This window comes from Crocuta crocuta, unplaced genomic scaffold (assembly GCF_008692635.1).
Source record: "Crocuta crocuta isolate KB4526 unplaced genomic scaffold, BGI_CrCroc_1.0 scaffold273, whole genome shotgun sequence".
Lineage (NCBI taxonomy): Eukaryota > Metazoa > Chordata > Mammalia > Carnivora > Hyaenidae > Crocuta > Crocuta crocuta.
The window spans coordinates 3,581,017-3,586,932 of record NW_027529425.1 but is presented as its reverse complement, the minus strand read 5'-3'; the positions used below and the strand labels follow the sequence as shown (position 1 = coordinate 3,586,932).

Below are 5,916 nucleotides of genomic sequence, written 5' to 3'. Positions count from 1 at the left end.
AAAAAAAAAAAAAAAAAAAAAAACATTGTGCAGTATCTTCTATACACTAGACTCAGCAGGGCCGGCAGGGGTTGGGCACTGGTCTAGTCAGGGTGGAGCTGGAATCCCAGATGGGAGAAGGCAGGTGGGTGGCTTTAAGTCGCCAAGAGAAAAAACAATCCTGCTGGAGCTGAGTGCTACTGTTCACTAACCATAAGCTTTGTAAAAATGGGAGGGCACATCTGCTTTAGAGAATTAAATATATTAACACAGGTCAAAATCAGGTTCAATTCAACGTAGGCTTGGGGAAAATAAGTCTCCTGACCAAATGGCTGGGTGGTTATTGGTATCAAATTGTAAACTGGTTTTTAAAAGCCCCAGAGTTCTTGGAATTGAACAATCTTTACTTTCATATTAAAAAAAAAAAAAAAGGTTGTAGAGAACAATTCTGTGCAGTTTTTGGTAACCGAAATCCAAGATACACACTGACTTTGTTTTGCATTTATAAAGAGAAAACTGTTGTTACAATTTTGCCCCACTTCCTGCATCCAGACTGCCCGGTGGGTACCCTTGTGGGTACCCTTCTGGACACGGCTTCTAAGGAGGAGATATACCTTGTTAACCCTCACCGCTCATTCGGCTGCACATGGACAGCAAAGGGTCGGCGTATTTGGATCATCTAGTCAAGTCGCAGGTACCGTCCCTACTGCAAAATAACGGCTGCTCACAGACGTGTCGCCAAGTGGCTTCGTGTCCTGCCCCCCAGTTAGAAAAACTGGTTTATGGGGCGCCTGAGTGGCTCAGTCGGTTAAGCATCCAACTTCGGCTCAGGTCATGATCTCACGGTTCGTGAGTTCGAGCCCCGCTTCGGGCTCTGTGCTGACAGCTCAGAGCCCGGAGTCTGCTTCAGATTCTGTGTCTCCCTCTGCTCACGCTGACCCTCCCCTGCTCATGCTCTCTCTCTCTCAGAAATAAACATTAAAAAAAAAAAACCCTCTATTAAAAAACAACTGGTTTGCTTCTCTCTTCTTCCTTCCTATAAAGACATCTTTCTTAAGACTCGTGGTTTAGTGTTGTTGGCTTCTTCTTCTTTTTAATAGTTTTACTGTCAAGTTGGTTTCCATATAACACCCAGTGCTTATTCCCACAAGTGCCGTCCTCTATGCCCATCACCCCCTTTCCCTCCCCCCACCCCCATCAGCCCTCAGTTTGTTCTCGGCATTGTTGGTTTCTTCTTGATAACTAACAGAGAAGGGAAGTTACAATCCCCACTTTGGCTCTTATATGGAGTTCATTCGGGTTCCCAAGCAATCTGTGGTCATTAAGGGATAAAACCACGAAGGGGACGTAGAGATTCTTCACAGCCTCGCTGGTTAATTAAGCCGGAGAAGAGGCTGGATGACAGGGTGTGCTTTGTTTCCCTGAACTTCTGAATGGCTTTGTGTTCTCAGAAGCCCCAACAGATGCTGGCTTGGAATCCAATCAGTCTCCTGGTGAGAATCAAGGAAACTGGGCTGATCCCAGATTTGATGGGAATGGGACACATGGAACCAAATCTCTGGCTGTAGCTGCCTGAGGAGACTGGAGGGATTTGTATTTGCCTCACCTTCCTTTTGAACTTTACTCTGAGCAAATACAGAGCCTTTCTCAGGGTGGAAGATGACAGTTCAACAAGAGACAAGGGGACAGTCGCACGCTGTGGCACCGAAACAAGGTAACAGAACATAAGAAACCTTTAACCACTTCTAGGTGTAGGACTAAAAGGGAGGTGGCGGGAAAACGAACGAGAACAAGCGGGAGGAGAAAGGGAAAACCGCACAGGCTGAGGACAGACCAGCTGGCTCAACACCCTCTCGTGTGTGACTCTACTTGGCTCTGTTTCTGGAGAGACGATGCTGAAGAGAAAGAATCCTACTTCCTGGGGCGCCTGGGTAGCTCAGCCGGTTAAGCATCTGGCTCTTGGTTTCGGCTCAGGTCGTGACCTCATGGTTCATGGGACTGAGCCCCATGCTGGGCTCTGTGCTGACCGCATGGAGCCTGCTTGGGATTCTCTCTTTCCCTCTCAAGATAAATAAATAACCCCCCCACCCCAAATCCTATATCCTCACGTAGTTCCCCCAGTTTGCTAAGCTGCATGGCACTGAGGAAGCATGTCGGCAGAAAGGCCAGGTCCCGGGAAGGTTCGTTCCCAAAGGCCCCATGCATCACCTTGGTGAGCACTTGTCACTGGGGGCTGCACCTCCCTCCATTTGACCAAACCAACACCAGAAGGATGACCTATTTACAAGGTCTGCCCTTTCTGTCGGCAATGGGGGCATGGGGGTGGGTGGTGGGGAGGAAGGCTTGCTACGGGTCTCAGTGGGTCACAGAGCTGTGGAGCAAGAGCAATTCCTGGGTCCCTTAGCCCAACTTTCTGCCCGGTAAGCTTGTCCCTGACCCATGCACACCTGATTTCCATACAGGACCCCCGGCTTTTCAGAGCTGGTGGCTCTGGGGATTATGGTTAGGCTGGGAGGACAGTGTGCCATGGCTCTCACACAGGGGCCGGCCCGCTACCCTGATGTCTCCTCTTGTTAGGCGTGTGGGAGACGTTCTGCACCGGGGTAAAGTCGGGGGGCTAACAAGACCTTTCCTTTGGCTTATAACATGCTGGCTTGAACCATGTTTTTTTTTGTTTTTTTTTTTTAAATTTTTTTTTTTTTAATGTTTTATTTATTTCTAGGAGAGAGAGAGAGAGACAGCGTGAGCAGGGGAGGGTCAGAGAGAGAGGGAGTCACAGACTCTGAAACAGGCTCCAGGCTCTGAGCTGGCAGTCAGCACAGAGCCCGACGCGGGGCTCGAACCCACGAACCGCGAGATCATGACCCAAGCGAAAGTCGGACGCTTAACCGACTAAGGCACCCAGGCGCCCCTTGAACCGTGTTTTAAAGCTACTTGGATTAATGGCTAATCTTTAAAAATCAGGAGAGATCATATTAAAATTCAGATTTCTAGCTTCTCTGGAGAATGTGAAGCCATGGTTAAGTAACTGGGAGTAAAATCTCACTTGGCAACAATCTGTGGGGGCTGAGGAGTCGCCTCTGCTGTCTGCCAGTCCCCATCACACCCACTGCCCCAGACCTGGCTTCACTTTACATTCACCAATCACTTATGTTACTAATGCCCCTGTGGTAACTTGGGTCTGTGATCCCAGCTTACATGCTGCTGGGTGTCCTCTGTGTAAATCTTCCATGTTTTTTTCCTACCACGTTTTAAAATATAGATATAGAGCATCTTATTAATGCACTATATGTTAACTAACTTGGACTTAAATTAAAGAAATGTATATATGTAGCATCACTTAAAATTTTTTTTTACAGTAAACTCTACCTCCAACGTGTGGCTCAAACTCACAACCCTGAGATCAAGAGTCACATGCTCCACCGACTGAGCCCGCCCGGTGCCCCAGCGCCACTTTTTATAGCTGTGCACTCTATCATCGTGAGCATCTCGCTCTCGGGCTGTTCACTGCTGGACTCAACATGTGATGGAAAAGTAAAATTCTATCTTGTCTAATCCACTGCTATTTTTGGGCTTCCTGAAGTCACAGCCACATTGACCCTTATTAACAGAGGGATGTTTATGGGTTTCTTATTGACTAATATTACTCATTACACATTACTATTTATCTATATCATATGTGTGTTAACAATTTCCGCCAGTTTTTCATTTATCTTAGTTTATGGTGTCTTTTGGCAAAAAGGATTCAAGTAATTGTAGTCTGGCCTCGATGTACCAGTAAGAAGGGTCTTGCCTCCTTAGGGGATGATAAAAGTCATTTCCTCTGGTCTTCTTAAAGTATTTCCAAATTGTTAGCCCAGTCCCCCAAAAGAGCTACTGGAGGTTTCTCTGGCCACATGGTAGCAGTGTGATCCTGAACACTTAAATGGGGCCCAGCCAGCCACCCCCTAGGTAAGCCCTGTGGTAGCTCCCATGGTAGCCGGTGAGACCCACGGCCTGGCTGCGCCTGTCTCTCTCTCTACTCCCCCAGCCCACTGGCTGCATGTGACACCAGCCTTCCTTCTGGTCCCCAAGCAGGTGGAGTTCATTTGATTGCCTCCTCCTCAGGCAGGCCTCTCTGCAAATGCTGCCTCCTGGGGAGCCTGCCCAGGTCACTCCACCTAAAGGTGGCCTGACCTCACTCCCCCACACCAGCCTTCCCGGTGGCATCACGCATCACTCCGGCATAGCCCCAACTGCACGAAGGACCCGTTTCAGACTGTGAACTCCACGATGATGGGGCTTTCTGTTCAGACTAGTCCTGGCAACCAGGAGTAGTTGAGAATAAAAGAACAGGTGAATCTATCATTTCTCCAAAGGGATCTGAAATGATATTTTCAGGGGCACCTGGCTGGCTCACTTGGTAGAGCATGAGACTCTTGACCTTGGGGTCGTGAGTTTGAGCCCTATGTTGGGGGTAGAGATTATTTTATTTATTTTTTAATGCTTATTTTTGAGAGAGAGAGGGAGGGGCGGAGGGAGGGAGAGAGAGAACGAACGAATGAACAGGGGAGGGGCAGAGAGAGGAGACACAGAATTTAAAGCAGTTTCCAGGCCCAGGCTCTGTGATGTCAGCACAGAGTTTGATGCGGGGCTCGAACCCACAAACCGTGAAATCATGACCTGTGCCAAAGCTGGATGTTCAACCAACTAAGCCACCTAGGTGCCCCTGGATAAGAACTTAAAAAAAAAATTCCCATTTAACGTGTTTCTGGTCTATTTCGTCCTTTGGTTTAGTCATGAGTCTACATGGTTCTGATTAGTACAGCTTAGAAAAATTAGTCTTTTTTTAAAATTAGAGGCAACTTTTCAAGGAAAAAAAAAGTCCTACTGAATTTAAATGGGAATCAAAGCAAAGGTCTAGATTTTGGATGGAAGTGAGGTCTTCCCTTAGAGTGGGAGGTGCGTCTCCACTCTCAGCCCTTCGCCATGGGCCCCAGGGAAAGCGGCGGAGCTGGCTGGCAGCAGCCCCGGGGGCTGTGCTGTACTCTCCTCAGCCTTTCCTTTGCTCCACGTTCACAGGCTTTTTACTTTCTGCTCAATCTCTGTGGTGGAACAACTCTTGGCCCAGACGGTGATATCCTTATAGATCAACTTCCCACTGACTGTTTCAAACTTAGAAAATCACTTTAAGAAGAAGTGATACAGTTTATATAAAAGCTTACTTGAGAATAAAGCCTATTTTTCCATATGTTCAAGTCTCTTCATGTCTTTCAGTATAATTTTCTTCATATTTCTTGTTGAACCTAATCTCTAGGATATTTTATGAATTATATTGCTATATAATATGAATGACAGTGAATGACATTCTTTGTATTATTTTCTATCTAGCCATCTTTATATGGCGATGGCCCCTAATAGCTTTCCAGTTGATTATTTTGTCTTTTCTCAGGCTTAAAATGGTAGATTTAACTTTCTTTGTTACATTTAGAAGCGCTTAGAACTGTGCCTGAAGCACACTGGGTGTCCAATCACCAATAGCAGTTATGTTCTCCAATTTCTACTCTTAGCTAACTGAACCGACAAGCAGTTCCAAAACAAAATAGTGGTGACAGTCTTCTATTTGACTTTTGGTAATGCTTTTATGTATTTCACTATTAAAAACATGCTAAGGACTATTCTGAAATACAGGATTAAAAAAAATCATCCTTGTGTACTACTCTTTATGCCTTAAATTAAGATAGATATTTGATCTTATTACATGTCTTTTATCACCTAAAGATATCACATAGTGAAGTATATTAATCAAGCTCTCAATATTAAGCCATCCTTTGCATTTCTGGAAAAATCTCACTTGGTTATAGTTTCTATTTGCTGATATTTTACTTAGAGAATTTATTTTTATTTAGAGAGCGAGCAAGCACAAGCAGGGGAGAGAGGCGGGGGGGCGGGGGTGGA

At 46.0% G+C, this 5,916-nt stretch overlaps 1 protein-coding gene across 6 annotated transcripts in view; it reads right to left on the bottom strand.

The window, feature by feature from the left end:
- The window catches only part of RNF216 (ring finger protein 216), a 138,593-nt gene that overhangs the window by 11,760 nt on the left and 120,917 nt on the right, over positions 1-5,916 (bottom strand). The window lies entirely within an intron of this gene.